The following is a 21,959-nucleotide window of genomic DNA, read 5'->3' as shown; positions in this document are numbered from 1 at the left end:
GGCAAATTTGGAGTATCTCGGAAGTCTGTGTTAAGAATTTTGAAAGAATTTTCTAAATGTAAGAGAGAAGCGTATTTCGTTAACTCATCCGTATTTTGATTACCCTCTATTCCCAAATAGGAATGAATCCAGAAAGAATAAACTTTTTTTAAGCCTAAGCTTGGAGAAATTGAGAAACTATCTTTTTATTTCTTAAATATAGGGATTAGTTCGAGCTAGCATATTGGCATTTCGTAAAGTAAGCAGAGAACTGAACAGGTCTTAAAAAACGAAGTAGTTGTAAGAGAGTAGAAGCTTATTCTGTAGAAGCATATGCTTGCACTATGTATCGCACGATATTGCCATATTTGTATTTATGCGCGTTTGTTCCCTGTCTTCACCGACTAAGTTTGCACCGTTCACACTACCATCGTTAGAGGCGATGTCCTGAGGCCTTGTTGGTTGTGGAAAGGCGTATAATCACTCTCTCTCTCTCTCTCTCTCTCTCTATCTCTCTCTCTCTCTCTCTCTCTCTCTCTCTGTCTCTATTGGGCTTTTGGACGAGGCTGACGCTTTTCGTTCTCTCTTTGATACTCCCAGCTTGTAGCATCTTCCAAGAGGTCGCGCATAGCCTATCAATGGATGAGCGTATCCCAAAAGTGGTTCTTCTATGTATATCATCACGAATATTGCTCGGGCTTGCAGCAAAAAGTTAGGAGAAACAAGTAAACTTATGCATTATTGACAGCTTCAAGTTTCAAAATTCACTCACGTCTATGTCTCATTTGACGAAGCACACCTAATTTTTCGCTTATCCTGCAGCGTAATTATCTTTTGTTATTAGCGATCTCATGACCGGTCCGAAATTAGCGTTTATACTTATATATATTTAGGAGGTTATATTGTGACTTGGATGAGAGTAGACGTGTCTTGTGTGAGTGCTGAGTATAGGCCGATTCTGGAGAGAAGGAGAGCAGGAAGTGAAGAGAAAAGTGGAGAAAAGGTGTAGGAGGAGTGGAAGGGCGTTCGGAGAAGAGAAAAAAAGAACGAGACAAAGGGCGAAGGAAGAAAAGTGAAAAAAAAAAATAAAGGGAAAAAGGATAGGTTAGGGTAGATAAGACAGAAGGCGGGAAAAGAGGAGTGTAGGAGAGGGGCATAAAGGCGAAGACAGAGGGAATAAGAGAGAGAGTTAAGGCGGGAGCAAGGCAGGGAATTGGAATAGGAAACAGGAACGAGATGTTTACAACGCCAGGAACAGCGAGAGAGAGGGACGGTAAAGGGGATAAGAGGAAGGCAAAGGGGGTGAGAGGTAGAGAGAGTGAAGAGGGCATGAGAGGAGGAAACAAGGAAAAAGTGAGGCAGACGAAAAGGTAAAAAAGTGAAAGCGAGGGGAGTGAAACAGAGGGGGATGAAAGGAATGAAATGGACAGAATATTGATAGGGGTGGGGGAGAGTAAAGGAGAAGACAATGCATTTGAAAGAGTACTAGCAGAAATGAGGGAACTGAGAAGAGAGGGGAAGAAAGAGAAAGAGGAACTGCTAAATGAAATGATGAGACGAATGGAAGAGGCGGAGAAAAAAAGAGAGGCAAAATGGGAGAGAGGTTTGGAAAAACTTAGAGAAGAATTAGAGAAAGATAGAGAGGAAAGGAAAAAAGAGAAAAGAGAAGAAAAAAGAAGACAAGAGAAGTGGGAAGAAAGAATGAAAGGATTGGAAGAAGAGATGAATAAGATGAAAAAATACATGGAAGGAAGAGAGACAAGGGTAGAAGAAAAAGGAGTAGATAATAGGGAAGAAATGGATCACATGAAGGAGAGGATGGATAGAGAAAGTAAGGTTAATAATATAATTGTAACAGATCTGGAGAGAGAACTGAAATGGGAAAAAAAAGGAAATGCAGAGGAATGGTTAAAGGACAGAATGGGAATTAAGGGGGAAATAATAAGCCTAAGGAGTATAGGAGGACCAGAAATAAAACAGAGACAGGAAGGGATAGAGTATAGAAGGAAGAGGATGTGGCAAATAAAGTGTGCCTCATGGGAGCAAAAGGAGGGAATAATGAAGAAAAAAAGTAAATTAGGGGAGAAAAAAATATATATAGATCACGACTGGACGTGGAAACAGAGGAAAATAAGAGAGGAGGTAAGAAGAAAAGCAAGAGAATTGAAAAATAAGGGTAAGGAAGTTAAAATATGGCACAACGGGTTAAGAGCAGGGGAGGAAGAGTGGTGGTGGAACGAGAGAGAAGAGAGAATGACAAAGAAAGGAATGGAGGGGTTTCGGAAATAAAGTGGGAAGAGGAGAGAAGAGAGAAGAGGTGAAGGGAAGGAAAACAGTTAAAATATTATTCTGGAATGTGGCGGGAATAAAGAGCTTGGAAGAAGAGGACTGGAAATATATTAGAAATTTTGATATAGTAGGACTTACGGAGACATGGGTGAAAAGAGAAGAAGCAGAAATAAGAATAGGAAGAAATCTGAATGGGTATAACATTGAATGGAGGGACTCGAGAAGGGAAGGAAAAAGGGGTAGGGAGGTAGGGGGTGGACTGATGGCTGTAAGAGAAAGACAAGGGGGAATAAAGGTAAAATGGAAGAAAGAAAGGACAGAAGAAGTCATAGTAGGGGAAATAGAGATAGAGAGAGAGAAATGCACGGTTGCATCAGTCTACATGCAGCACAAGAAAAAAGAAAATTATGAGTACCTAACCGAAGAAATAGAGGAAAATAGAGGAAAATATTAATAATAGGAGGAGACTTTAACGCTAGAACAGGAGGCGAAGGAAGAGAATGGGACAACGAAGGACAGATAGGAGAAATAAAAACAAAGGATGGTATGATAAACGCAGAAGGGGAAGAGATGGTAAAATGGCTAGGAGAGACGGGATTAGTGATTATGAATGGGAAAAAAGAAGGAGATGAAGAAGGAGAAATTACATATATAGGAGCGAGAGGGATGTCGACAATTGACTACATAATAGGAAATATAGGAGGGGAAGAGAGAGTGAAGAAAATGCAAATCGGAGAGAGAACCAAATCGGATCACCTACCAGTAGAAGTGGAACTAGAAAACAGGGTTGAAGAAGAAGAAAACAGAGAAGAAGAAAGGTTAAGAGAAGACTGGAGCGAAGAAGGAATAAAAGAGTATCATAGATGGATAGGAGCAGTAGAAGGAACGGAAAAATGGGAAGAGATAAAAATCAGAGTGCAGAACGCTGTAACAAAAAAGAAAATAAGAAGTAAAAAGGGAACAAGAAAAAGCTGGTGGAGAGAAGAATGCAAGGTAAAAAGAGACAAGGTAATGAATGCTCTGATAGAACTAAGAAGAGGAACTGGGGATAGAAGCAGATACTTGGAAACAAAGAAGGAATACAGAGAGGAAATAAGAAAGGCAAAAGAAGAGGAAGGAAGGAAAGTGGCGGAGGAAATAAGCAAAGATAGAACTAGAAGGAAATTTTGGGAAAAAGTGAGCGCAGGAAAGAAAAAAAGAACAAAAATAGACAAAAAAATAAGTAATGAGGAATGGCTAAAACACTTCAAGAAGCAGCTGGGAGAAAAAGAAAAGGACTACAATCAAAAAGAAGAAAGAAAAGAATGGGAAAGACGTGAAAAAGAGGAGGGAGGGGAAATAAAAGTAGGGGAGGTAGTAGAAGTGATAAAGAGAATGAAAAAGAAAAAAGCAGCAGGAGAAGATGGGATTGCAAATGAAGTGTGGATGGCAGGGACTGAAAGTCTAATAAATGACCTGACAAAATGTCTAAATAGAGTATGGAACGGAGAAGGAATGGAGAAAGGGAATAATAATACCAGTATACAAGAAAGGTAAAAAAGAAGAAGTAAGCAATTACAGGGGTATAACGCTGATGGGCACAGGTTACAAGATATATGCAGAAATAGTAAGGAAAAGACTAGACAGAGAGATAGAAGAAAAAGGAATACTAAGCGATACGCAAATGGGATTCAGACTAAAAAGAGGAACAACAGACGCAATATATGTGCTAAAAACGGCAATAGGAAAAGAAATCAGGGGAAAAGGTGGGAAATTGTTTGTCTTCTTCGCTGATATGAAAGCAGCGTTTGACAGGATAATAAGACAGAAGATATGGGAAATAATGAAGGAAAAAGAAATAGATAAAAGGACCAGAAGAAGTATAGAAGAAATATATAAAGAAACAGGATGCAGAATAAAAATTAGAGGAGAGATAATAGGGGAATTCGACACAGAAAAGGGAGTAAGGCAAGGGTGCCCGCTGAGCACCACGCTATTCAATCTTGCCTTTGTGGAGTTACAAGAGAAAATGAGTAAAATTCAGGAAGGAGGAGTGGTAATAGGAAGAAAGAAAATCTGGACGATAGGATATGCGGATGATATAGTAATGTTGGCAAAAAATGAAAATGGGATGAAAGAGATGCTGAAAAAACTAAGGAAATTCCTAGAGGAAAGAGGGTTGGAATTAAATGTAGAAAAGTCAAAAATGATGAAATGTAAGAAAGGAGGAGGAAGAGGAAAGGAAGAAAGTTTTGAGTGGATAGGAAAGAAAATTGAAATGGTAAAAGAATATAACTATCTGGGATTCACAATAAGCAAAAATAATGGGAATAAGAGACATATAAAGAAAACAGAAGGTAAAATAAATATGGGATTAGGAAAAGTATGGGGGTTGGGAGAAAGATTATTTAAAGAAAATTGGAAGCTAAGGATGATGTTATTTGACGCGTTAATGAAAAGCGTGATAATGTATGGAGCAGAAATATGGGGGTGGAAAAGATACGAGGAAATAGAAAGACTACAAATGAAATATATAAAATGGGTACTGGGTTTGGGCAGAAACACACCGAGTTACCTGATAAAATGGGAAACAGGAAGAAAAGAAATAAAAGAAAAAGCAATAGAGAGAGCGATGAGATATGAAAATAAAATAAAAGAAGAGAGGGATGGAACAATAAAGAAAGAAGCATGGAGAGAAATGAAGAGAAACGAAAGGAAAAGAGAAGAAAGAAATGAAAAAAAAGGAGAGAGAGAAGAAAGACTAGGGGAAAGTAAAAAATACAGAGAGAGAGAAGAAGGAGACGATGAAAGAGAAGAGTTCTGGGAAGAAGTAAGAGAAGAATTGAAGAAAAAAGAAGAAAAAGAAATGGAAGACAAGATGGAAGAATCAAGATATATAAGAGAGTGGAAGGGGATAAAGGAGGAAATGAAGAAGAGTAGACTAAAAGAAATACAAAATGAAGGGAAAATAAGAGGGCTACAGATAAGAGAGAGGTTTAGGTTAGGGAACGAGACAAGAGGGTGTTGATACTGGGAAAAAGATGAAAATAGGAAATGTAGATTGTGCCAAAAAGAAGAGGAAGACTGGAAACACATAGTAGAAAAATGCGAAATGACAAGAAAAGAAGGAGAAAAGTGGGAAGAAATAATGGTTGGGAGCAAAGAAAAAATAGCATGGATGATGGAACTAAAGTGGAAAAGAAGTAGAAAAGAAGAAGAGAAAGAGAAAGAAAAAGAAAAGTGAAAAGAGAGAAGAAAGAAATTGGTAAGAGAGAACTGTAGTAAGCATGAGTGAAAGCAGAGGGAGCGGAGGATATCGCAGAAAAGGTGTAAAAGCCCTAATACGGACAGATGAAAGAAGAGGAAAAGGAAGTGCAAAATACACTAACACAAACAAAACACAATCACACGCATATACAACACAAAACACTAGCAAAAGAAACAAGACACGTCACTCAATAAAATTGAAATGTACATTGTAAATAATCAAATTGTAACATTAAGTTGAAGAAACTCTATATATACTTATATATATTTATGTGATATTAGATTTTCAATAAATCAATTATATCAAAATTGTATCCTCGTATTGTCTTGAATATATAGCCAAATAGGAAAATGTTACAGCTTCTCTTCATAGCTGGGCATATACAAGTGCTACCTTCTGAAGTTGATAGAAGGAACTTGCTGCCTTCGGTAAATATATATCTTTATTGCAATTGTGATGTTCGTTTCTGTGTTTGGGTTTTCAGAATTTTATATAGAAATGTCTATATTGTACCAATAGTCATGTTATCTCTCTCTGGTGTAAATAGATATGATTCACTGGTTATTTAGAACGTGGTGGTTCTAATTTGACAGCTTTTTTTTCAAATCAGCGGACTTTTTGACGTGTATTTGAGCTTAGTATTTGAAGTTATTTTGTATAGATGACAGGATTACTGAAATTATGCTCATTTTAATATGAACAATAACTGGTTCTACGAAAATAATGTTGGTTTGCGTACTGTTTTGGAAGCTTATAACGGGGTTTCTGCTCAGCTTCGCCTGGACAGGAACAGTTATATAATTTATAAGTCGCGGGAAATAAATTAGGTTGCTCTCCAGAGCAGCACGGTGCTCCTGCACCGGATGTCCTGGGTCCAGCAGCTCAGTTGCCTCCTTTTCGGTCAGAAAGCTTGGCCCGCGGAGAGTGTCGTAGGCTACGCGTGAAGATGCGCGACGTCCAAAGAGAGAGATTCGCGCGTGTACAGTCGCATACACAATTGCAATTCAAGGAACAGGGAGTCGGCGGACAATAAGCACTCGAATATAATTAAAAGTAGAGGCGTATAAATTTTAATTAGCAACAAAGGAATACATAGTATCGAAACGCGTCGATATAAACAATATTAATCGCAACGCAACGAACTCGCAATAGTTTAACAGTGAAGCGAACGGAACTGCGCACGCGCTACGCGGTTAAGATCGCGCAAGCACTCGCTCTGTTGTGAGCTGTGCACAATGGTGACAGCGAACCGGCGCGCACCGTTCGAACGTGGAAGCGACAAAAGAAAAGGCGAGCGTAAACGCGCGGCTTAGTCAACGCAAAAAGGAGAGAGCGGTATAGAGAGAGAAGCCAGGTACTAGATCTGGTACTTACAGTATGGTCGCTTGTACGCCTACTCTAATCCGCAAACCGAGGGCACACAATAGCGGGCTCGCTTCCGCCGCGCACTCGCTTCCGCTGGTCGGCTGACTCTCAACAACGCCTCTCTTATCGTGTAGGCAGCGTACGTAGGTTGGATGTCCGCGGTAGGCCTCGGCTCGCCAGAAGGAAATTGGAGGATACTCCAGACGACTCGCGCGAGGGACGTTGACCCGTCGATCGCCGAAAACGGACTATATCAATATTCGAAACTCTCTCTCCCTCCTCGCAAGGAAGCGTCTCTCCGCGAGGTCCGCGCCGCGAGTCGATATCGATTATCGTACGCAAGTCGCGTCGCTTACCAGTTCGCTGACGTCCGTAATGCTGTAACTATTCAAACAATAAGGTAATTTATAATGATTATTAAATATATTAGTTACTGGCTTCTTGGAGAGAGAGAGAGAGACATAACGAAGATACAAACGATTCGTTATAAGCTGAGGGCTAATTTGATTACTAAAAATTGAATTTCAATTAATTTGATTTGCGTTAGAAAGTATATAAAGCAGCTGTAGTCAAGACAAGAACGAATACAGCTTTTGTACAAAATTAGTAGACTCTAAGTCAGCGTCCCACCGTGTATCTCGCCATTATGTCTAGGAATGCATCTAAGACAGTTTTATATTTGTAAAAGTCTCTTCAGCGTATACAAGAAAATTAATGATGTTATCGAATGTGCATCGGCTTTTTCGGAAGTCTGTTTGAATGCTAGGACATAAATTGAAGTGTTCAATCCACCATTGCATTTTGTTCTTATGCATTGTTTCAAAGAGTTTACACAGGCCCGAAGTAAGCGCTATGTAGGACGGATGATCTTGTCTTCGGATTTATTAATAAAATGGATGTAAGGCTTTTTCTAGCTGCATGAATAGTAGTCGGATATGAACATTTCGTTGAAAATGTCAAGCAAACCGACTTAATATTTCAAATTCATGTTTATCTTCAAAAACAACTTTGAATTCTATGAAGTTGAAGGAAGGGCTTAGAAATTCATTCTCATCTCAAGCGAAAAAGTGAGTGGAATCACTGGCGCACTAAGGGGAACAAAATTTTTCGAGAGCAGTTTCAATTTTTGATTTAGTTTGATTTGATTTTTGATAAAGTCATTAAGTGATTTGGTAAAATACCAGCGTTTGAAAGTAATTCATCTTAATCTCATAAACCTACTCCATGATCACCACATTACCGGGTTTTGATGAGCTTTGTTGCTGATATTTTTTTTCTGGGAACATTGGTAACAATAACCTCTGTAATAATGTAAGCAAAGACGTGATATTTTTCGTTAGCTGACAATAAGACGTAGTCATTAGTCAATATTTTATTGAAACTATTTTCAAGGCTAGTATAAAAACTTTGGTTCTGACTAATTTAATGTTGACAGACTTTACAGTAGACGTTCCTAGTTACGGGAGTGTTTATGCAAATAGGGTAGTAATTCGCGTCTCACATATCTTTTGCTAATTCAAAATCAATTTTATCTACTGTATTTCGACTAGAAATAAAAGATCAAGATATGACGAGGCAGAGCCTTGAACGCGAGAAGTAATACTGTTGTTAAAATAAGTATGTAGATATTCTAATCCGTAGGCGTCGGCATCCTTGTTTTACTATATAATAACCTAGCCTATACAGAAAATACTAACTTCAATAGCCTAGATTCAGCAGTCGAAATTGCTGATATATGATTCACTAAAGTCTCGCCTGAACTTAACCATATTATTTGTTACTAAGCCTCAGATATTTCGCTCAATTTTGCGTTCCTCTACTATTTTACGTTCGTTATTTTTTGCCATCGATTCATTGTTCAATATTATACATTATACGTATTCTGATTCTAGTTTAAATTATATGTAATTACTTATGTCTATTACGAGATTAGGTCAATATGTCCGTAGAAAAAGGTAGATAAACATTTTTGTTGATAGATTTTTTTTAATTTTTCAACATAATCTTTTTTTGGCTGGTTAATACGGTGGATGGTCCACTAATTTGAACTTCAATTCCTCAATTTTGGCCATTTAAGCTGCGAAAGTGTACACTTGTGTATTGTCTTGATGAAATCGAATTTTTTTTTGGTTAAATGAGGATGTTATTCTTTTATTTTTTCATTTCATCCATCCAATAATGACGCTGTAACACGTACGTTAGTAATTTTTAATTCCACGTGGAAAATAAGCCCGAACAACGTTGCGTCACAAATTATTTTAAGGGGAGGGACTCGGAAGGCGTATTCGCTTCGTCGCGGAAAATCAACGAGAGCTTATGTCGTCCGGTAGTGTCAATAATTGCGGTTTACCTAATTACGAGAGAGACAGGTTGCACAAAGAAACTCATCCTTTCAAATAGTTATTTACATTTTATTACAACTCTCCCATTTTTTTACATGCGGCGTTCGACATGTGTGTCGGCCAAATCCGGGCTAGTCCGTTCCGTGCGAATTAACGCACAGGAGACAGGACATCGCCTTACAACTTTCCCGCGAGTTCACACGAGTGCGGTGCGAATTCACGAATGCAGCCACTCGTCCGCGTCCGGCCGATACGATGCTCAGAGAGAGAAATCGAGGCGCGCACCGAGAAAAGAAAAAGGGTACCTGACCTTCTTAGCAGTAACTGGTCACGCACTTTTTCGTCGCGAGGCTTACCTAGCTCGGAATTCGTTGCTAGTCAAAGCCATACTAATACCGCGATCTAGCGCTTTCCGCGGCGTCTCCCGCGCCCCTCCCTACAGGTACCCAATCGACCGAGCGCCGCCGGCTACGCACACATGTGCGACTCATGCCGGCGATACTACTACTGTGGGCAAAAAGTAAGGTGAATTTTCAATTTAAACTTCGCGGGCTTAACATTTCGGGCTAGTTCTTTTTTTCTTGAGTTGGTAGGACTGCGAATAACATCTGGGACAAATTTCATGTCAATGTCATCATCAGTAATATATTTACGCTTGTGTTTACCAAACGACCAAGAGTGCATGTTTCGATTTTTACAATGTCTGATTTAATTGAGCAAAGAAGTGCCATCAAATTTTGTTTGCGGAATGAAATTTCGGCTGCGGAAACGTTGAGGATGTTGCGGACGGCCTTTGGTGATTCTACCATGTCGCAGAAAAATGTTTATAAGTGGTACAAAGACTTCAAAGAGGGTCGAGAACGTGTTGATGACTTGGAGCGCTCCGGGCGACCATCGACGTCAACAGATGACCAACACGTCAATAAAGTGAAGGAATTAGTGCTCGAAAATCGTCGGTTGACTGTTAGAGGCCTTACTGATATGATCGGAATATCAGAAGGATCTGTGAAAACAATTTTAAAAGACCATTTGGGCCTACGAAAAGTCAAATCTCGTTTGGTACCGAAAACGCTCAATTTCTTGCAAAAAAGTCGCCGCGTTGATGTGTGTGAAACAATGCTTTCTGACTATCAGGACAAGCTCAAATGCATGATTACGGGAGATGAGACTTGGATTTATGCTTACGACCCTGAAACAACCGACCAATCAAGCGAATATCGTGCTAAAGGCGAGGCCAGACCGAAAAGAGCACGTCAAAGTCATTCAAAAATCAAGGTCATGATGACAGTTCCTTCCACCCGGCTAAACTGTTAATAAGGAATATTATTTGAACGTTATGCGTCGTTTGCGTGAAGCAATTCGTCTAAAAAGACCAGAATTATGGGCCAACAACTCTTGGTTTTTGCATCACGATAATGCACCATCTCACACTGCACTCGTTCTTCGTGACCATTTCGCCAAAAATTCGACGCATATCGTTCCGCAACCACCGTATTCGCCTGATTTGGCTCCGTGTGACTTCTGGCTATTCCCAAAACTCAAGAGACCACTCCGGGGAACGCGTTTCGAGTCGATTGAGGAGATAAGAGCTGAATCGAAGAAGGCGCTGATGGCTATACCGGAAAGGCACTATTTGGCATGTTTCGAGGATTGGAAAAAACGTTGGCATAAGTGTATTTTATCGGGAGGGGATTACTTCGAAGGGGATGACATTGATGTAGAAGAATAAATAAAGATTTTTCATTTTACAAACAAATTCACCTTACTTTTTGCCCACAGTAGTATTTCTCTTTCTCTTCCTCCTCTGCTCTTCGCTCTCGCTCCATCCCTCCAACGCCAGGCATCTCCGCCGATCAGGAATCAAACCTGCAACAAAGCCACATCGTGCGTCGATACTCGGCTATAATCAACCGAGATCGATGTGGCAGCGGCGCAGGAGAAGGCTCGCGGAAGACAGAGAGGCCAACAGAGCGAGCGAACTCAACGGTCACTTTGCCCGTCACACCCCCTCCCAAGTCCAACGATACCCTCGATCATCGGCGGACGACCACCTCGACCTCCCTCCCCAGCATCGCCACCAGCGCACTATAGGAATTTTCGCCCAACTTTGAACGAAATCAAATAACTCAAGATCTAAAAGGGTTAGAGAAAATCGGGGAACGGCATTTTGAAGCTTTTGTTAAGTAGATTAAGGGAAAAATAGTCCAATTCGAGAAAAAAAAAATTTTGAGCTCCAAATCGAAGGTCAAAACACGAGTTTTTAGGAAAATAAAGCTTTTTTATTTTTTCTAACATACTTACACCATGAAATTTGAAAAAGCAATGCAACAGAAGTGTAGCTCTTGAAAAAACAAGGCAGATAGCATTTTTTGTTTTTTTTTTTTACTTCAAGGTCAACGAAGTAATATTCGTCAAATCATCCACTTACCTATCGTGAGTGATTTAATTGACTTAACACAGTTTTTAGTTCTAGTACGGGTTACGAAGCTCTTGATGTGTGGCAAAAGTTCAAGAAACCATTAATAATAATTTGAAAGTCATTAATACGTTGAAGTACACACACAATTTGAGATAGCTACATTTTTTTACATGAAATAATTTGTTACAAATTCTCGAAACTCGTTGCTCATAAGACTGCGCGCCTGTAATGAACTTATAACCCTATTCATCTTCAGTGTCAGAGTATTCGTCGGAATCTACAATTTCAATTGATGACTTGAGAAGACTGGAAATCATATTTATTCATTCATTTATTGTTTCCATAAAAGTATTGTATCTCTGATTCAATGTTTGATACTCACTTCTCTTGAATATACTTTCGAATATTTGCTGGGATTCCATGTTTTCTGAGAATGGCCTTTCTTCTGATTATTCTCTTCTTTATGCCCATCAGAGATATTGCAGGATCACTCATTTCAATTGCTCTATTGTATAAATCTTGGGTACGATTTTCACGAGAACTTTGACGACAATGATGAGTTGTGTTTGATCTGAAGTATTTATGCCATGATTCCAAACCATCTTCAGCAAAATATGCGATTGGAAGAGGAAAATTTTCTGCTATTTGACATCCATGAATCAATAACTTGTGCGTAGTTGGATTCATTTTTGCCCAGGGGTACAGCGAATAGTATAATTTGTAAGTATCGAAAGTAAAATTTTTCATTTTATCTAAATCGAGTACTTTTTTACTTTTGAATGTGGCAAGAACAGTTGCTATATTTTCGACTAATTTTTCGTCGAGTTCTAAGGCTTCTGCGAACGCTGCTGGATTTCCAAAGCATATCCTAGCTAAATTTCCAGTATTTGTCGTTCCAGTACCTTGGAGCAATTGATCCGCTCGAATCGTTAACTTTTTGTACAAGTTTTCTTTGACAACATTTTCTCTGTCCTTGTATTTATCTGTAAAATAATAGTATTTCATTGCTAGCAATCTGCTTTACAAAACTATTAATCTGTATGTAATCTGGAGAGTGCTAAATGACTCGTGACTTTTTCCATCAATTATAAAGTTTAAGTCATGTTAAACAGTTGAAACGCTGCCCCAAAATATTGAAAACTTATTTATGATAAAAAATACACGTACCTTTGTCTTTGTCGATTCTTTTCCACTGTTGAAAAGGCTTGCGGTAACTCAGATTCATCAAATGCTCAAATGCTTTTATTTGACAGTGTAAAATACCTAATCCGAAATTTAGTGTATCTCCTTTTGATGTAAATTTATTCTTCAAATTACTAAATGTAGATGTTGTGAGCTGACAGCAAGGGCATCTTGACGCAGATGGATTGTTAGTAATAATATTCAAACACTTTCCATCGAACAAAGTAGGGTACACTTCAAACTTGACACGAACTTGTTTTTCATTTGATAAAATGAATTTATGAGCAGTGAGAAATTGTATCTCTTTGATCAACCGATCATACTCGACTTTCACGCTATCAGTAGTTTCTTGTTGATAACAAATTCTCACTGGTCTAAAAAATCTCACACTCATGGGAGTTGGATTTATCCAACTGTGCTCGCCATTTTTCGAGTCAAAAAGCTGAATTACTCCGATGCACGTTACGAATAGTGACAGTTGAGCATTTTTGTTTTCTAATTCTCCATTTTCAAATTTTTGTTGAGGATTTTTATGACCCGAAGAGCTGTCAAAGCCTATCGATACACGCATGTGTAAGTTGCGATATGTATTATTAGGCCATCCGAGCGCTACAGCTTCACATAATCGCTCAGCAGTTATATTGAGTAGCTCTTGCAAACGTACACAAACCTCAATGTCACTCTCAACTTGATAAGCTCGCGGATGACACTTTTTTTTCTCTTGCAGTAGTGCTTGATAGCTGGGATAAATATCGTATCCTAAGCTTTTTGTATCAGATATTAATGCTTCGTATTGATTTTTACTGTAGTCATTTTCTAAAAAAAAACCCAAAGCCGAACTAAGTGTATGTTTTCTTGCCAGTACTTCTTTTTCTCCTTCTTCTTCTGTCTGATCTTCTATGATCTTTTTTGCATTCATCTTTTCTGCCATCGATATCACTTCATCATTGTACTTGGGATCATTCAACAAATCTTTAGCTCGATTTCTTAAAGTAGTTCTTGAAACACGCATCTCACGCACATTGATTTTTTTCCGACCACTGTTAATGACATCTCGTCGGACTTTTTTTGGTCTGCCTCTTCCTTTCGGTTGTTTATTTTTATTCTTTCGGCCCATGGTGAGTTACTACTTATTTGAAAAAAGTCGTGTCTTGAAATACCTGGTGATGTAAGTTTCGTATCGTACAATATTCAGAATACTCATCACGAATTTTCCATTCGTTTACCGTATTACGAGCAGATTTCTTACACGAGATTGGCGAATAAAAATCATAGAAACGCTAATTTAAACTTACCATCAGTTTATGAAACGTCAAATTAGACCATACAATTTTACGGAATTATTACACTCTATTGAACACTGGAAATTATTGATAATCGCAGTTCAATCGTAATGAATATACGTGCTGTAAAACTATTCTCGTACAAGTTACTCACTTGAATGAATGTAAAATGTCTTACATCAGTTTCATCAGGACAGAGGTGAATGATAAAGTCAAGCATGTAAACATTGTATACATTACGATTTCATTCTACTGACCTACTGTTGTACAGTGAAAGAGTTTCTAAGAGAAACTATATAGATTGTGACGGAGAATTTCGGCTCGCCGACTTCTCTTTCGTCTCTCTCTCATCCGTTCGCTACGCCCGGGCTGAGAGTGTGTTGGTATGCACTCTCATGCCTGGTTTTTCTCTGTTTGAGGTGCGGCGAACGGGCGTTGGCGGAGCTGGATGCGGCCGACGAGCTGGCGATCCGTTGCCAGGATCGTCATGCGGGGGAGCGAGCGGAATGGGGAGAGCGCGGCCGAGGGGGGAAATCGGCAGTTTCGTTTGGGCTGGCCGATCGCGTGCGCGCGTTTGTTTTTCGTTTGTCGCCGTTTCGGATCTTCCGTTGGTTTTTGGAAGCGGTGCGGTGCTTCGCCACGTTTTTTGTTTTGTGGATGCGCACCCGGTGTGTGGGCGCGCATCGGTGGTTCATTTTTGTTGTGAGTGAGGAGTGAGTGGCTGGGTCGCGCCCAGCCAAGCCTTGCCGCCCAGCACCGGTGTGCGTGGGTAAGGGCGAAGCCCGTACCGCCGGCGCGCGCGTGTTCGGCGAGCGAATCCGGCGAGCGGCTGAGCAGTGGGACCAGCAGCAACAGCAGCCGCAACAGCCGCAACAGCAACAACAGCAACCGCAGCAGCAACAGCAGTAACAGCAACAACATCAGCAGCAGCAGCAGCAGCAAGCCGCATCCGTTGACCGGGAGCGGCCATCTCCACCTGAGGTCGTCGTTGGCAAGGTCGGTGCCGGTTTTCTCTCTCTCTCTTTCTCTCGCTCTCTTGCATGTCCGGGGTGTTCGCGGGTGCAACGGTGCAGGTCGGGCAGTGATGCCGGCCCCCGTTGCCGGGTTTTGAGTTCGCGGGCGCTTAGGCTTAAGCGGATTATCGGGCAGTGATTGCCGATAATCCGGTTAAGCGGATTAGCGATTTTTGTATTAGGCCGATTTGCGAGACGGAGTGTGCGTGCTCCGTCTAATTATTAATTTGTGTGTTTTTCCTTTCATTTTCTTTTATTGTGTTTATATTAATAAATTAATAATATATATATATGTGTCATATATTATTGCGTTAACCCGTTCGTTTTCCCGATTTTCCTTCAATTCGTGCGCGATTGGCACACACGCTCGGTGTGCCATTCAGTCGTGGGAGCATTCGTGCCTCCCGAGCCCTCCTTTGATAAATATTGTGCGGACGGCCGCGAGCAAGTATTCTTCAACGAATAGTCGGCTTATATAACTCCGTTACAAGATATACATTTTTTCAGTAATTTATTTTTCTATTATAAATCTTTCAATTATAAATATCAGTCTATATTTTATGAATCAGGTTTTCAACTATTATTTCAATACTCATTTCGATAGCATCATATAATTTTGTGTATTTTGTAAATCTAAAATTATAGTTTATGCAAGATTTGAAAATGATAGGAGTTTGTGAGTTTGAGATATTTTTTTGATCAAATTAAAAAAAAATTAAAAGTGGTTCAATAAAGGTTCGAATTTCGAGAATTTGTAACAAATTATTTCATGTAAAAAAATGTAGCTATCTCAAATTGTGTGTGTACTTCAACGTATTAATGACTTTCAAATTATTATTAATGGTTTCTTGAACTTTTGCCACACATCAAGAGCTTCGTAACCCGTACTAGAACTAAAAACTGTGTTAAGTCAATTAAATCACTCACGATAGGTAAGTGGATGATTTGACGAATATTACTTCGTTGACCTTGAAGTAAAAAAAAAAAACAAAAAATGCTATCTGCCTTGTTTTTTCAAGAGCTACACTTCTGTTGCATTGCTTTTTCAAATTTCATGGTGTAAGTATGTTAGAAAAAATAAAAAAGCTTTATTTTCCTAAAAACTCGTGTTTTGACCTTCGATTTGGAGCTCAAAATTTTTTTTTTCTCGAATTGGACTATTTTTCCCTTAATCTACTTAACAAAAGCTTCAAAATGCCGTTCCCCGATTTTCTCTAACCCTTTTAGATCTTGAGTTATTTGATTTCGTTCAAAGTTGGGCGAAAATTCCTATAGTGCAGCGGTGCCGGGCACTCATAGGGACAGAAAATGGAAACAAGACAAAGGGCAACATTCGCACACGCCAACATCCAGATTCAACATTCACTCTAATTAACAAAACACACACAAAAAAAAAACAAATTAACCTTCACCACTACTCACCCAATCACCTTAGTTGGTACCCTGGACATCAGGTGTGCTGGCATGCAACGCAAAGCGTCGCAGCCGCACCATCCTGATGTACTCGGCCGTGGTGGGGTGGCTAGGATCAACCACCCCAGCCAGCCCACCCAACTCCTCGGCCTGCTCGTCCGTCTATAGTTCTTCTGCCGTCGACCCCACAACCTCCGCTCGAGAGTGAAAAGGCTCCCCTGAGGGACCAAGGGCAGGATCAGTCCTCTCCGCGTCATCGCCGAACCCCGGCGGAGTGCACCGCAGGGTGATCTCGGCGTCTCGCCGGCGGGAACTAGCAGCCCAGTGTTCCTGCCGCGCATCCTCTCGCAACCTTAAGATTACGGTGTCCGGGCTGGTTTTCTCAGCTTCAAGAGCTCTTTTTCTCGTTATCCGCTCTCGTCGTAGACGGCCACCACGCCGCTGTTTCTTCTTGCGCAGCTCGGCTTCAGTCCCGTCTTCAGCTTTTTCCCCCTGGGACTCTTCCATCCCTTCATTCATCTGTCGGGGTCCCTCCCCCTCCTCGGGCTGTTGCTTCCCAGACACCTCCGTTACACGGCCGGCCCCCGCCTGAGCCTGTAGATATCTGGCGTAGGCGGCAGCGCATCGTACGCAGTGGGCGACCGTCACGTCCAAGCGTCCGCTATTCCGCCAGCAATCTCTCTGGCTCGGCGGCTTCGGGCATCTCGAGTGGCGATGCACCCCAGTCCTACAGTTAAAGCAGGTGACCGGCCTCACGTCCAACTCCTGGTCGAACGGTACCGGGTCCAGGCTGACCAGGAAAGTGCCCGTCGAGCGGCAAACCACCACGTCCTCCTCCCCGGTCCGTGCGGCCGGAGTCCTGATCGGGAAGGTGCGCTGCAGTGGAGGGCTGTGAGTTCCTCCCCAGATTAGTCAGCACCTTTTCCTCTTCGTGCCCAGGCTTGTGCCGGACAGCAGTGGGCAGGCGTGGAATCCCTGTCGGAGGCGATATCTCCTCGCTCGTCTCCCACGTTAGTCGGCGGTGGTGGGGAAAGATTCCCAGAACGGGCTGGACCCCGTCCGTCTCTTGGACCCATCGTCCAGCCCGGAACACCAGACGCGGCGATTCGGCCACCGACACCTGACCGGCCGACTCGTGAGGCTCCGGGGCGGGCATCACGGAGTCCCCTCCATCTCGGCCCCCCCCCCCCCCCCCGGTCACTCGCCAACAGTGTCTCGGCAGAACGCGGAGGCAAAACACGCACCTCCCTGGAGCGACGGGGGCACGGCAGTCCATGAGCTTGTCAAATCTCCAGCCGACGCAGGTGCCTCCTCAAGGCCATTGCCTCCGCGGACGCCTCGCCGTGGAAATGGTACGAATTAACGCTCACATTCCCTGGTCTAGCGTCCGCGGTACGGCGGCGGACGATCTCGGCTTCCACTCTGCTCGTTGAGGACCGCTCCCGTTCTTCTGCATCGGCCTCAGTCAGGGGCGAGACCCAATTGCTCGCCGAGAAATCCGGGCCCCTACTTTTCATCTTCTTCCGCTTGCTACTGCTTCACTGCTCCTCCGCGGTCCTCCCTCGCTCGTCTTCGAGATACCCGGCAGGCGTGATGCTCGACCGCGGCCCCCGCCGGCGGAAGCTAAACCTGGGGTCCAGCTGCTGTCGGTGCAAGGGCACCCACTCCATGGATTCATGGACGTACTCCTCCGGCCGCCCCACTGCCACCACTCTTGCCAATCCTCAAAGTCGACTACCCCGCCAACTGCAGCCACCCGTTGGTGAAACCTATTTTCTGGGGCCGGTCCGCGGCTGCCGCCGACGGCAGGCCGGACAAGTCCGCAGAGTCTCCGGGGCTCGACGGACGTGCGAATTCACGCACAGGCGTCTCGCCCCCCAGCTCCTGCGGCTGCGCTGGAGGACTTCTTAGCAGGAGCTCCTCCAACTCCATCTCTGCCGCGTTGCTATCGACGATCAGGCTGGCCGCGCTTCCTCCCTCGGTGCCTAGTTTCTCCTCGGGAAATCCTGGATCCACGCTCAGGACGCGGTAGGCCGAGAGCTCCGCGACCATGGCCACGGCTTGCCCCAGCACTCGCGTGCCCCGAGTTTCTTGGGTCCTGGGAGCCACCTCTTCGGGCCTGCGCCCCAAGTCGCATGGGTTCAGGAGCACTCCTTCTCCGTCACCCTCCGTGGAACTGGTAAGCGGCTGCTCGGGCTGAGCCAAAGGTAACGAAGGCTCGGCCACGCTCGCCTCCGTATTCTCGGGTTCCGGGGCCGTCGTCTCGTCCTGTCTCAGAGAAGGCCCGCTCCCGACGCCTATCTCGGCAGTCAGAGCAGCCAACTCCGTGATTTCTTTCTCCATCTGTAAATTTAAGGCTCAATAGTTATTTGGTCCTTTTTCGGTCAAAATATCAAAAAGAAAACAAAAAAGTAATAATCCAACCTGTCCACTTCATTACCCAACCGCGGTCGGCCGCCGTTCGTTGCCCACACCGTGCGGCGGAATGTAACGCTTCAAGTCCTTTACATGGACCGTCGGTATTCGATAATTGTTATCAGTCTCCAACATGTATATTACGTTCGAGACTTTCCTTACTATCTTATACGATCCTGTATATTCGGGGTCTAGCTTCGCGTTCCTTCCCATCGCAGCACACGAGAACGAATAGTTCCTCCGCTAAACTAAATCACCTACGCTAAACCCTATGTCCCTTCGCCTCTTCTGCCTTTCCTGCGCTTTCTCGATATGACGGCCCACCAAGTCTTTGCAATCGGTCTTGCCAAATCTCGGGTTTGATCCTCATCATTGCAGAGCGCCGCTCTACTTCCCTCCTCAAGCCTCTCATCGGCCGAGGATTTCGACCGAAATTCAGGAAAGCCGGCGTAACCTTCGTAGAAGACTGGGTCGCGGTGTTAATCGTGTGCCTAAATTCGTGTAGGTAGCGGTCCCAAGTCCGGTAATCGCTGTCCACGAACATAGCAATCATGCGATTTTTAAATCACTCGAGCTGATTTACTATATTACATGTCGTAAAACAGTACAAAAAATAGTGTATTTACCCCTATTAAAAAGGGGGTTGCAACCCTTCGGTATAAATGTTATGTCCTTAAAAGCGCCTTTTTATAAGAAATTTTATAACGTTGAGTTTACTGAAAAATATTCATTTGATGCTGAGAAATATTAAAAAAATTGATTTTAGGGGTTGATTTTCAGGGTGGATTTCACCCCTTAACCCTTTGTTGCACATATTTTTCTGTTCAGTGGTTTTACTTGAAAATTCCTACTCGGGGGTTTTTGGGGTCGTTGATCACGAATCTGATGTCATAATTTCGAAATTTTTAATTCAAGATGGCGAATTCAAAACGGCGGTACCCAAATTTCCAAAAAATAGATGTATCTACTTAAAAATCGTTACTAAGGGGTTTTCGGGGTCACGAATATCAAGTCGGAATGCAGAAATTATTGATTCAAAATGACGGATTCAAGATGGCGGCTCGGGAATTTTCGATAAATTATATGTACAAGCTAAAAAATCACTACCCAAGCGTTTTTGCGGTTGCTGATTACGAATCTGTTAATTTTTTTTATAGTTCATCATTGTAGATTTAATATGACGAATATTACGACATAAACAGTGGTTAAAATATTGGGGACTTATTCTTTATTTAGTATTTTAGTAGTAATTTAGTAATTTTTTTAGTATTTTATTCAGTTTTTAGAATTATTCAATCTATTTTTTATGTATTTTCTTTTGATTTTGCCCATGAAGTTATGAAAAAGTAAGCAATATTCTTTACCTAAGTGTGGTAATTTTGTAAACAAGTTCTATCTTGCAAAAGACACAATGGTACGTCGCAAGTCATACATTTCCACTTTGTTCTCCTTCGATCCTTTCTTGTACTGCAATGAACACATTGTTTTGCGCTTTGAATAGAAACAGGCATATGAGCTGCTTGATTGCGTCTTTTCTCTAAAGAAACTTGTGGTTTCTGGTAACGAAAATCTTCCGAATGGTCAGATTTGCGCTTTCGACCTTTGGCAGTTGGAATGTTGTATCCTACCATTATTCTACTAAATTTAATCGAAATTTTTTCAAATTCAACGTTGGTTTTATATGTTTTTCTCTGTACAAAATATATGCATTACTTATTGTTAGATCGAGAAAATGCCAAAATATTCTAAACCACCACTTTTTAGATTTACGATCAATTTTATAAACTGAAATAAGTCGATCAGCATAATCTACATAACTCATGTGCTTATTATAATCTGAAGAAACAACAGGATAATTGACACATTTTAGAGAGCCATCTTTTTGTCTACGATTTACGGTAGTAACTTCAGATGCATCGTGAAAATTGGATAGAAAATAAACTGGTTTCTTATCCATCCACTTGATCGAGGTAAGACCTGTCTTGGTAGTCATAAATTCATATTCTCCTATGTCCATTTTTTTTTTGGATTTTTTATCATTGATATTCGTTGGTAGACCAGAACGATTCTGCCGAACCGTGCCACATGCGTTTATTTTATCTTCTTTCAGTGATGAAATAAGTTCCACCCCAGTAAAAAAATTATTGAAATATACGTGATGATTGCCATCAACAAGTTCTCGTGTAACGTCTTTTACAACTCTTGTTCCCAATTGTTTTTCAGTGTTGTCTTCTTTTCTAGTATAGATTTGAAACTGGCATACGTAACCAGACTCATCTGCGCGAGTCCAGCACTTATATCCGCGCTTTATAGGTTTAGCTGGCATGTATTGTTTCATAGTACTTCTTCCCTTGAATTTTATCATAGACTCATCTACAGATTGGTGCTCACCAGGATTGAAACTTTCTTTGAAGGTTCGAGATAGCTCGTCTATAAGTGGTCTTACCTTATACAGTTTATCGTAATTTGTTTCACCTTTTTTTGGTTTTTTAGAGTTGTCGTTGACATGCATATGAGACAGAAAAAAACTAAAACGATTAACAGTCATGAGAGATGATATGTAAGAATCACGTAGCTGAGAGTTTTCACTCCAATAATCTCGGTAAGATGGCAATTTTTTTATACCCATCAGAATGTTAATGCCTAAAAATATTTTTAATTCTTCTTTTGTGATGGGATCTTGCTTACCCTTTTTTTGAGAAATGTACAGATTAGTTTGATGTACAATATGATCCAATAGATCAGAAGAAAATAAACAAGAGAAAATGTTTAATGGTGATTTCGCTGTATCTAGAATGTTTGGACTAAAGCTTTTAGAAAACATAAAATCCGATCTTGGCTGACTAACAGACTCCCAAATATCAGATAGATTTGAATCATCAATGTCTTCTGCGTTCATTGATTCTTCTTCGTCATCGTTATTATTTACAGTAACATTTTCGTCTAAAAATGATCTTGAGTTCACAACGTCTTCTTCGTTGTCAGAATCTTGAAGCCCATCAACCGATTCAG

At 41.6% G+C, this 21,959-nt stretch overlaps 1 protein-coding gene across 1 annotated transcript in view; it reads left to right on the top strand.

Annotated features, from left to right (window-relative positions):
• LOC131671547 (serine/threonine-protein kinase Pak) overlaps positions 1–21,959 on the top strand; it is a 492,626-nt gene that overhangs the window by 95,351 nt on the left and 375,316 nt on the right. The window lies entirely within an intron of this gene.

Source organism: Phymastichus coffea, unplaced genomic scaffold (assembly GCF_024137745.1).
Source record: "Phymastichus coffea isolate CEN01 unplaced genomic scaffold, Cenicafe_Pcof_1.1 PCOF00010, whole genome shotgun sequence".
Classification (NCBI taxonomy): Eukaryota; Metazoa; Arthropoda; class Insecta; order Hymenoptera; family Eulophidae; genus Phymastichus; species Phymastichus coffea.
This window is presented reverse-complemented; position numbering and strand designations above follow the sequence as displayed.